At 33.9% G+C, this 12,475-nt stretch overlaps 1 long non-coding RNA gene across 1 annotated transcript; it reads left to right on the forward strand.

Moving 5' to 3' along the window:
• Positions 1–1,214: 1,214 nt before the first annotated feature.
• On the forward strand, positions 1,215–5,571 carry LOC143614184 (uncharacterized). Its single transcript, XR_013150250.1, has 3 exons — positions 1,215–1,294; positions 1,848–2,069; positions 5,393–5,571. It is a non-coding gene; the product is annotated as an uncharacterized LOC143614184 (long non-coding RNA).
• The last annotated feature ends 6,904 nt before the right edge of the window (positions 5,572–12,475 follow it).

Here is a 12,475-nt window from a genome sequence, read left to right on the forward strand (position 1 = left end):
GATACAAGTGGGTTGACAAAATAGTTACTGTTGGCACAAAATAATAATTCTGTTTGTTTATATATGCCAGGTGCCCGTTCATCCATTTTGGGAAAGTTTTATATTGAAACGTCAAATAGTATAAGCGCGTTTAAATAGGCCTGTTCGGATATTTTTGTAAAACATACAAAAAGAAAAACAAAAAAAAGGTAATAAAGTTGATTAAAAAGTGGGTGAACACGAGGGATTAAAGTTATAAGTATTTCTTAAATAAACAAAATTAAGTAAAGTTGGGTACCAACTAGTAATTAATTTTATATAAATCAAATGAACGGTCTAGCCTGGTTTTATACGGCTGATTTTTTTGTATAAAGTGTAAACCAAACATTTTACTGAGGTTTTAATTTTTTTGAAACCGACCAATCAAAAGTATTAAAAAATAATACTGTGAAACCGAACTAATAAGCGGTTTGGGAGGTTTAAAGGTTTTAAAACAAACCGCAAACACACCTAGCCACATGAATAAACCTATAGTCATTGTAAAAAATAATTCGCTTACGATCATAAGTTGCATTCATTCAAGCATTATTAAATTAGTCTAGAGGTAATGAAGAGTAAGGCAACGGGAAAAAAAAAACAATGATCAAATAAACAACTTGCTAACTTTGTCTCATGAAATATAAACTTAATAAACTAAACCAATTATGATTAAATAAACAAAAAATTGAAACAAGGATAAAAAAAACCTGGATTTATTGATTCTCATATCAATTTGACGGCTATGTATGTATTTTAATTCAAGATGATTGATACGATTGTTTTATTTGATGATTTTTAAGTAATATAGATAGCCATTGATTGAAGCACATGTTGATGTTAAGACAACCGATAACTGCACCTTGAGAATGTTTTGCATCGGTTTCACCAAGAAGCGTGCTAATCAGGTGAAGAGGATCTGCTATGCACAGTCTAGCCAAATCAAACAGGTATGAAGTTTTTGTTAGGTAAATGATGAAAGTTTTTTGTGTCTAATTTGGTTATTATGATTGATATTTGGTTACATTATTTGGGTTGTTTGAATTTTCATATTAATTGTGTTTGTATATGTTTTGAACGTTTAGGCTCATGGAGATTACTATGAGGATGCTGGTGTGAAGTTTGAAAGGCCTGCTGATGAGGTGCCTGCTGAAGTTATTGGTGCTTAAATGAGGGTTCAAAATTTCCATCTTTTTTACTTTTATCAATTTCATTAACTTCAAAGAATATTGGGGAAGACACGGATAGACCTTGTAGAGTTGCTTCATATTGTATGAAGGTATGATACTATGTTCTGTTTGCCTAGATTTTCATACATACGGGTCAATTCTCGGGGTTGTAGTTTATTGTTAAAGGGTCAAAAAAACAAAGATTTTGGTAAATTTTATATTGTGTTTCTTTATTTATACCAAAACTTGAATATCATGCTGGCGAAATCGAATTAGATTAGATACAAGCTTTCTTATTTTGGTTTTTGGATCAAACCGTTTTATTTTTGGACTGGTGTGTGTGCTTTTAACATTTTGTTTCCCTGTCAATTTTGTGATTCTATGAAAGGTCCTAATACCAGTATTCAATCCTATTTTGGCAATTAATTACCTTTAGTGTGGGGTTATTGTGATTCTATGAAAGGTCCTAAATTGCCTGGAGATGAGATAATTGGCTAGGTATATTTTGGGGTTCATCTAGACTTTAAACTTGTCTCACATGGCCTGCTTGTTTGTTTACACTGCTTTCCGTTTGTTGTTTTGGCTGTCATGATATTGTTTCTTCGGTTTCACTTGAGAATGCCATATTTTATACATTGAAGATGTTGACCTTGTTTTGACCAGGTGAAGCTGTTTTTGTGGACTGGCTTGCCTGCTTCTTGGGATGTGGTTCGAGTGCGGGATCTACTCAAAAAATACGGGAAAGTGGAAAAAATTGAACTTGCACATAATTTTCCTGCAACCCGAAGAAAAGATTATGGATTTATCACCTATGGAATGCATGATGCAGCTCTAACATGTGCTAAAAGCATTAACAATGAAGAGTTGGGACACTGAGAAAACAAGGTTAGTTTTTTTAGCACATCCACTCGTGTTCTTACGTCTAACTTTAACTGAACAAACTGAAATTATTCAAGGTTTCAATTATTCGATGCCTTTCATTCATCTGAAGATCCCTTTAAATAGGGAGAGATACAAGATAACCCTATCGCTAATTAGGAAACATAATCCTATTATAATTACAATTGAATCAATCTAAATTTGTACATATATCTCTAAATATAAACATAAACTTGTTCTCCAAGCAAATATAATATCTCAGCTAAGACAAACGACCGCTTAAACGAACATGATTTGTTGTTTATGTTTCTTTTGGTAAGAAATCGAACGGTTCGTGTTCGTTTGTTAACATTCAACGGTTTATGAACATGAATGAACACTTACCAAAAGTAAACGTATTCCCAAGTTAAAGTATAAAATACCATGATCCTTACATCCAATAGTCCAAATAAAGGTTTTTCAAACACGAAATTCAAATTGATTCTAAATTAATGTTAGTAATAAATATATTTAAACCAACATTTTAATAAATGCAAAACGAACGGACATAAGCGAACGCAAAATGAACGAACAAGACGTATTCATGTTTGTATGTTTAACTAAATGAACAAAAGGTTGTGTTCATGTTCGTTTGTTTATTAGATGAACAAACATAAACGAACTTCTCGCCGAATGGTTCACTGAACACTCAGTTTGTTTACAGGCTTACCTGTTCATACTTGTTCTTTTCTCAGCCATATGTATTGTGTTATATATATTAAAGTAAAGTCCGGGCCAGATTGTCATAAGTTTTTTATTGAGATGCCCATAACAATCAGGTTTGACTTTCTAAAGTCAACATTATTTGAATAACAAGCTGGTTTGGCTTGGCTCAGTTTGGGCTCAAACAAAATAATTTGCGAACTATCTATTTAACTTTTAGAAACCGTTCGGTTTGGTTCCGGTTTTTTGTTTCTTTTTGGTTTTGTTTAGTTTTTGGTTCGGTTTTTTTTGGTTTAATGATTTTTGGTTACAGTTTGTTTTAGTTTTTCCAGTTTTTTGTTTCGGTAATTCGGTTTCATTTTTTATTGCATTTCAGTTATTTTTTGTTTTTTTTTTCAGTTTTGGTTCGGTTCGGTTCGTACAGATAGAGAGATGAATCATGGATTGTCATAAGTTTTTTATTGCGATGGCCATAACAATCAGGTTTGACTTTCTAAAGTCAACATTATTTGCATTACAAGCTGGTTTGGCTTGGCTCAGTTTGGGCTCAAACAAAATAATTTGCCAAATATCTGTTTAACTTTTAGAAACCCTTCGGTTTGGTTCCGGTTTTTAGTTTCTTTTTGGTTTTGTTTAGTTTTTGGTTCGTTTTTTTTAATTTAATGATTCTTGGTTACAGTTTGGTTTTAGTTTTTCCAGTTTTTTGTTTTGGTAATTCAGTTTCATTTTTTTTATTGCATTTCAGTTATTTTTTTTTCAGTTTTGGTTCGGTTCATACAGATAGAGAGATGAATCATGGATTGCCATAAGTTTTTTATTGCGATGCCCATAACCAGTGGCGGACCCATGAATTTTCGTTAATGGGCTCACCTTTTTTCGGTTTTCAAATTTCTCAAACTGACTATTAAAGCTTTTGGTCCCGTCGGGTCGGATCAGGTTATAAACACAATACAATACGATATCATAACAAATTATAACAAGAAAACACACAAATTCTAGAATGTTGATAACTTTCTTTTATGCCGTCGTTCCATTAGCCCTAATTATCAAATTTTAATAAATCTAAATCACAAATTCTAGAATGGTGTTCATAGAACACACGATTCTAATATAAGAATAAACTATTCAAGTATAAAAAATACAAAATAAACAAAAGGTTTAAGCCTTTTAGGATTTGTTGAAGGATTGAGATAGAATTAGGACTTTTGAAGGATTATTGGAGATGATACGTGGTGGTCACCGGATTTATGGTGACAGAGGATGGAAGAAGAGAATGATGGTAAGATTTTGGTAAGGCCCCTAGTAAAAGTGAGAAAGAAAAAAAAACGTGGAAGAAAAAGGTAACAAGAGAGATTCGAACCTGGGTTCTACGAATGGACAAAGGAAGTTTAAGGAATAATGATTTACCACTAGACCAACTCTTAACTTGTTAATTTTTATGGGCTCACAAAAAAATTTTCTATATCATCTCTATGAAATTTTCAAAAACCGTTGGGTGCCCGTGCACCCGAGGGTTCCTTAGTAGGTCCGCCGCTGCCCATAACAATCAGGTTTGACTTTCTAAAGTTAACATTATTTGCATAACAGGCTAGTTTGGCTTGGCTCAGTTTGGGCTCAAACAAAATAATTTGCGAAATATCTGTTTTAACTTTTAGAGACCCTTCGGATTGGTTCCGGTTTTTAGTTTCTTTTTGGTTTTGTTTAGTTTTTTGGTTTGGTTTTTTTTAATTTAATGATTCTTGGTTACAGTTTGGTTTTAGTTTTTCCAGTTTTTTGTTTCGGTAATTCGGTTTCATTTTTTTATTGCATTTCAGTTTTTTTTCCAGTTTTGGTTCGGTTCGTTTTTTTTTTCAGTTTTGGTTCGGTTCGTACAGATAAAGAGATGAATCATGGATTGTCATAAGTTTTTTATTGCAATGCCCATAACAATCAGGTTTGACTTTCTAAAGTCAACATTATTTGCATAAGAAGCTGGTTTGGCTTGGCTCAGTTTGGGTTACTAATAAATATATTTGAACCAACATTTTAATAAATGCATATTTGAACCAACTATTTAGATCAATTACTATGATAAGGATGACATATAATTCATGTTATATCTTGTAGAGCCTTTTTTTTGTATAAATGTTTGTTATTTATAACATATTTCCACGACAAACTGAAACCAAACCTTTTATTATTCATGTTTGTATATACCACTTATCCAATTATAAACCCATTTTTAGATATACCAAGAAGTGAAGTATTTATTGATTAAGATGCTAACTCTCTTTAAGAATTATTCGCCGAATCGTATAACAAGTAGCACCAGAATGTTATATATAGTTCTTTAAAAAGGTTGGTTAGTGTTTCGCATAGAGGTGTACACATTAGTTAATGAGCTGAAACCAGTTCAGCTTAATCACGAAGCATTTTTGTTAGCAACGGGTGAAGACCAACTTGGCCCAAGCCAGTTCGGGTTATAAACCAGTTTAGGAGGAAACATGATTGAATAGGAACCATGATCTTTTGTTTTGTTCAAGCTGTAGAACATGGAAATGCGTCTACTCGTGGTAGCTTATTAGGAAGCGAGTGTTTTGATGTTGATATTTTAGCTGCATATGATATGGCGGTTCATGATGGTGTAGATGTGTTGTCCGTGTCTCTTGGTGGTGATGTGGTCCCATTTTTTTAATAATAGTGTTGCCATTGGCTCGTTTCACGCGGTTAAACATGGGATTGATGTGGTTTGCTCTGTTGGAAACTCGGGGCCCGGTGATGCTACGGTTTCCAATGTTGCCACTTGGCAGATCATGAATGGAGCGAGCACGAAAGGCAAAATATTGGTATGGCTTTGGGGCGATAATGCCAGAGTGGACAAAGGTCAACAAGCTGCATTAGCCAGTGCAGTTGGAATGGTTCTCGCCAACGATGATGCTTCGGGGAATGAGATAATTGCAGATCCTCATGTCATTCCTGCAACACGCATCACTTACACTGATGGTCTTGCTGTTGATCATTATCTCAATTTGACCACGTAACCTTTCCATCACACATTGTTCATGTATTATTTTTGTTATGTTACAAAAATACAAATACATTTTATGAGTTTAACATGAATCCAATGGCTTACATCACACAACCTTCAACTCAGTTGGACATAAAACCAGCTCCATTCATGGCTGCTTTCTCATCCAAGGGACCTACCATCATCACCCCTGAGATTCTTAAGATGTGTATGAGTCGGTTCGGGTCGGTTTTTGGCTCAAATTGAACCAAAAACCGAAAATAGTTTTTTTTTTAAATTTTTGAAAGCCGTTTGGTTTTGGTGAAATCCGTCCAACTAATTTGAAAATCGTTTGCTATGTGTATCCTGTAAACTTAGTGATTAAAACTAACTTTTTAAATACAAAATATTATTGGGTCACAGCGGTTGACTTAATTTTTGATCAATAATTGATTTAATCGTTACCAAACATGAGTCAAAACCGAACAAATAAATATCACTAACATTAATATGTAATGAGCAGATGGTGCAATTACATATAAGAAAATCGGATTATTAGAAAATAAAAACCAAACTTAAAGCTTTCAGTTGGTCATTCAAGTCAACATTCATTAAATTAATAAGAGCAAAAGCTTAGTACATGACCCATTTTGCCTTTTGTTTGTACATGATGTGGAAATTTATGTATTGCATTCTTATTAATAACTTGATTTAGGAATGAACAAATTCAGTATTGGTACCGCTACGTTAACCGAACCGGTACCGATTTGGTATCGTCGGTACTGAATCGGGACCAATGTTTTGAGTTTCGGTAAGGTACCGGTATTTTCCCAATTTTACCTTAAATACTGAACCGAATATTTCGGTACCGGTACCAAAAAGTTGCGTTTTTTGGGATCGGGATTTTCGTTACCAGTACCGATCTCATTCATAACTTGATTAGTTGCAGTTCATTATTCTTTCCGGTTAAAATTCTTTATTTTTTTCTAACAAAGTGATACAAGTATTTTTTTTAATCATGCAAACTTAGACTTTGTAAATTATTGTCTGTTTTAATTTTTAGCTTTATTGTTTGTATTATTTTAGTCATGCAAACTTAGACTTTGTAATTTATCATTTATTTTGGAATTTGTAGCTTTATCATTCTCTTTATTTTAACAATCCAAAATTGGAATTTATAACTTTATCATCCAATTTATCAATAGTTTGGGTTAAACACCTTGTCAGTGGGCAGACGCTCTCCCATAATATTCCTTTTTTATCGGAACAATATAGTGGGACTTTATAAGTTTATCGTCTATTTTAATAATTTGTTCGTACGAGATTGGAATTGGTAGCTTTATCATACGCGTTATTTTAACCATCGTACTTGTAATTTGTAACTTAGTATCATATTCCGAGCTTTTCATGTTGTTTGTATGAGCCAACTATTACACCTCCGCTCGGGTGAATTTCACAACGCAAAAACATGTCTTTATGATAACATGTTATTATTACTTGCCGTATGCATTTTTTGGTCCAGTTGCTACTGACTAAATCATATATTGTCAACGTAGGAGCCAATAATGGATGGAATTAGCGTATTACACACACACACACTCATATGCGCCATACAATTAAACAACTATATCTAGTTTTAGATGGACAGAATAAAACGTTTAAAACCAACATTGGCTTGCCTAATAGTATACAAATTTAAACTAACATCCGCTACGACACCAAATCTAACTAACCCATTTTATAACACCTTATAGTTATGCCTTGTTTATAGTTAACTCTTTACATCCAACTCTAATCACAATAGCTCCATTTCTTATTCATTTATATAAATCATTTGTTCACTAACACTGGTCACGCCCTCGCCACATCGCCCTAAATAATTACTGAATGAATTCTCTTTGCATCACCCCCGAACAACAAACTGACGGCATACCGAACATATCCCCATTGCGCCCCCGCTGCAACGCGCGGGCACACCTACTAGTATTTAGTTATAGTTATTTGGATATTTTGTATGTGGTTCAAAAATTAAAGTGTTTATGCATTCCTTGTTGGCAGTGGCGAAGCCAGAAATATTTTCTTATGGGTTCGAGATTTTTCAGTACTTGATTTTTTTTTTCGGCATCAAAGATTTCGGGCACAAATGATTTGGGTCATTCATTCGATTAGATAAAAAAGTGCAACATCATTATCATCACAAAAACATATCGTTAGCATTCAATAAAATACAAAGTCATTCATATTAAATAAAAATATATTACATATTCCCTACATGTTTTCATGTTGTGAAAACGATATCCTCAATCGCGAGTTTGAAAAAGAACTTATTTTCAATATAATAAATAAAAGTATCATTCATATAATCGTCACTCAAATGATTAGTAAATCCATCTTTACATGCTTAAATGAGGAAAAACATTTCACAAACAATAGACCAACGGATATTGGTTGTTGGTGATGGTTGAAACATTGAGGCAAACCAGCGAAGACGATGAGGCAATGGCTGCTAGGTCGATAGAAAAAGGTTGCTGAGGCGATGACCGATGTTTTTGTTTATTTATTTATTTTATTATTCAGGTATTATGTTAAAGAATGTTAATTCTATTGAGCTTATTGACCATTTTATGAGTAACTTTGGGTGTTAATAATCAATATACGAGTTATTATTGACCCATATAAAATGTTTGTAAATAATTTTTATAGTTTTTTTATAAGCTTTTTATATATTATAAAGAAAATATTTATTATTAAAAATATATAACAAATTTTTTTTATAACAATGGGTTTGAATATATTTTTTCAAAAAATATATTGAGTTCGCTCATCGAAAAAGAATGAGTTCGGTCGTTAAGTCGACACTATAGGTTATATATAAAACAAAAAGACCAAGTTCGGCCAAACCCTGTGAAGATAGCGTGGCTCCGCCAATTCCTGCTGTGTGATTTACATATTTTTAATTTTCAAGTCCTATGTGTTTAATATGGTATACGAAGATCTTTTTTTGAAGTTAAGCGAAATTCAAAACAAGTTTGCAAAAATCGTTGTTTATAAAGCTCTATATTATTTTGCTACGAACTTGCTACGGATTTTGGAAAATTAGTTTTAAATTAATTTCTATTTTTTTTCGCTACTCATTTTGCTATGGATTTCGCTACCAATTTCTAGAAATTAGTGTTTATGATACGTGTTATCTCAAGTTTGCTACAGATTTTGCTACCGATTTTATGAAGTCATTTTTAAAATGCTAATTTTCTCAATTTTGCTACAGATTTCGCTACAAATTTTATTTTGCTATGGAATATTCGTAGCAAAAGTGTAGCAAAATATTTCCCTAGCTAAACCGTAGCTAAGTCGTAGCAAAAATTGCTACCGATTTTTTCAGTAACAAAAATTCGTGGAAAATGCCTATTTGTGTAGTAGTGTTATTGGCCATCATCAAATATTGTTGTTTTGTTGTTGATTGGTAGAAGATGAAGGCAAACAATACAGGGAAAGTCAATTTTTGTTTTTGTTGTCTTGATAAGGAAAAGTGGAAAACAACATGAAGTTGTTGAAAATAAAGGTTTTATTTTTTCTCAACATCAAGATATTGCAAGTCTTGATTATTGGGTAGAAAATAAATTAATAGGACAGGAAAACAAACGGTTTAGTTTTTGGTTAAGGGGAATCGTGATCAACAGCGGAGAAGCGGGTTTGATTTTCAACGAAAAAGAGGCGGGTTTGATTGTCAACAGCAGATTGGCGGATTAGCATCAACAACATGCGGGTTTGATTTTCAACAGCGAAGCGGGTTTGATCAGAATTAGGAACCAAAAGGATAGCCAGGTTTTGTTTTCTTAAATCTTGTACAAGTATTATCATAGTTGATTAGTACTTGTGGGAAGATAAGGAAAGTTTTTAGAATAAGGGTTTATTAGTTTAGAATAGAAAGTAGGCACGCACTATGGGGGACGAATCATCTAACAAAGAACCGGTTGCGATTAAGGAAGGAGGAACGTCAATGACTTTCCAATGTCCAATTCTAAATTCCACAAATTACACGATTTGGGTTGTAAGGATTCGAGCAATTTTTAATGTCCATGGAATTTGGGAAGTAGTGGAACCAAATGCAGAAACAGAAACGGAAGTGGATGAAAAGAAAAATAATATCGCAATTGCATTACTATATCAAGCACTTCCAGAAAATATGGTTTTGCAAATTGCAAATCTTACTTCAGCAAAATATATTTCGGATGCATTAAAGGTTCGACATGTGGGGGTTGACAGAGTTAAGGAAGCACGCATTGAAACACTCGAGTCAGATTTTGAATCATTAAAGATGAATGTTAACGAATCACATGACGTTTATGCCGGACAGATTAGTCAAATTGCATCACAAGCAAGTAGTCTTGGGCACACTTTGGATGACAAAAGATTAGTTCGAAAGCTTTTGGGGTCTGTACCAGAAAAATACATTCAGATAGTAGCAGCGATCGAACAGTTTGCAAATCTTAACATGATGCCATTCCAAGAAGCAGTTAGGAGATTGAAGGCTTTCGAGGAATGCACTAAGAAGCAAACTAAGGAGGAAGACGTGTTAGGTAAACTTCTATTCACTAAAATGAATGAAAAGGAAATGGGCAAACACCATAAATGTGAGCATTGCGGTTGTGGGAACTCATATCGAGAGGGCTTTGGACGTGTCCGAGGAAAAGGTCGGGTCAGTAGAAGTCGAGGCGATGGTCGAGTACAACAGGACAAGCGTCAAATACGGTGTTACAAGTGTCATAAACTTGGTCATTAATGTCCAACATGGGAAAAGAAAGAGGAGGCGAATCTGATCCACGAGGAGGACGAGGAACCAACTCTGCTTTAAAGAAGAATGAAGACCTCACTTGAACTATATTTAGTTTAAGGGGGAGTACTGAAGTTAACAAAATATTAGTTGTATTATAAGTTATAAGGGTATGTATGTTATTAGTTTAAAGTTAGTTTAGGGTTAAAAGTGTCAATGTAAATAGGTTAGGGTCAATACTTTAAACAAATTGAAACAATTATTGTTGAAACGTCGCCACTGCATCGATTGGTAGGGTTTATATATATCCTCATCAATCCCTTTGTAATTGTATCAGACAATAGAAATCAAAGAATTCGTTTTAACATCATCATTGTGTTCTTATTCTATATTCATATTCAATTGTTTGATCACCAAAGTATCCAACAGGTCTCATGTTATCACTGGTACTATCTTTTAACAAACTGAATGTCCTTTTTTGTCAGTATTTAATAATGTATCTACTGACATAATTTTATTCATATTTTAGTGTTGGATCTGTTCATCCATTGGTGAAAATAAAACTGATAGGAGCGAATCCTTTGCTCTTGCAAAAAACAGTAAAATTTTATCTGTGAAGAAGCAGAAGCAGAATACATCGCCTTTGGTAACGTTTGATTTTAATATATATATATCAAACACTCAGTTAATTTCCCGATCCTTGAAGTTCTGTACTTGTTTGACTGTCGTGGATCGTTGGCGAAAACAGAAAGTCTGATAATGTAAATCGTGTTTGTGTAGTAAAACACTAACCTAATTTACTTGATTTTACAGGTCGCGATTATATAAAGTCTCATGAGTCCAATGACCATCCTACGTTGCTAGGGTAATGAGCTCAACTAGCTAGTGGAGTGATATACCGGTCGGGTCAGTATATTACTTTAACTGCATATCTTTTGCATTAAATTCTGTATAACGATATAAGAAGGAAAGTCTCTCACAACAAAACTCATCTCTTTCGAAAGCTACTTTATTCCCGACCTTTAGTTAAATTATAGGGTTTCCATTTCTTTTCAACAATCATAGATTCTTCCCATTTCCAACATTTTCTTCGTCCTTTCAAGTTTTGATTTCTATAAAATTATTGAAGTTGCCGTTCATTTAGCACTAACTGATTTCTAAATTCAGCTGAAGATCGATTTAAATGGCATCAAAGATGAATCGTGGAAGGAATCTTGTGAACTCCTACACCATTAGGAGTACAAACATAAACATAACCATTAAACGTACGTATACGGTATATCATCCCATCTCCTGATTGTTGTCTTTTTCTAATGTGATAACTTGTGTTTATGTATTTAATACAAGACACTGACCAACACTCAAAATTTAGTACTACATACGCGTTAAAACTCGAGCGACCCCAAGAAATTTTGACGTCGTCCCCAGAATTTTTTTTTTGGTTCGCTCCTGATTAATTTTTTTCTGCTTTAACAGATGGTCTGTATCGTGTTTGTGTAGTGTACTTTCCAGGTTAACAACTTGGAACTAATTTACTTGCTAATTTATAGGTGGTAGTAGTGTGGTTATGAGGCCAATGCAGCCCCATGAGCCACCCTACTTTGGTAGGGTGGATAAACTCAGGCCAAATCAAGATAATGAGATGATGGTTAGGGCCCAATGGTATTACCGGCCTGAAGATACCGAAGGACGCAGAAGGTCCGGTCCTACCATGGAATAAAAGAAGTATTTTTGAGCAATAGGTATGATTGGCTAAGCGTAGATACAATCGTACGTACATGTGTAGTTCATACCTTAGAAGAGTATATGGAGCTCAATTCTACCAACGATGACGACTATTTCTGTCGGTATAAATACGACGATAGGGAACATCCGGCCAATGCGAGAGAACGATTCACCCCCAAAACCGTGCCTGTGTGAGTACTCTCTTCATTTTCTTTCTATCAACTA

The sequence above is a fragment of the Bidens hawaiensis genome, unplaced genomic scaffold, assembly GCF_021521415.1.
Source record: "Bidens hawaiensis isolate Kalapana, Puna unplaced genomic scaffold, B.hawaiensis_p1.1 tig00039134_1, whole genome shotgun sequence".
Lineage (NCBI taxonomy): Eukaryota > Viridiplantae > Streptophyta > Magnoliopsida > Asterales > Asteraceae > Bidens > Bidens hawaiensis.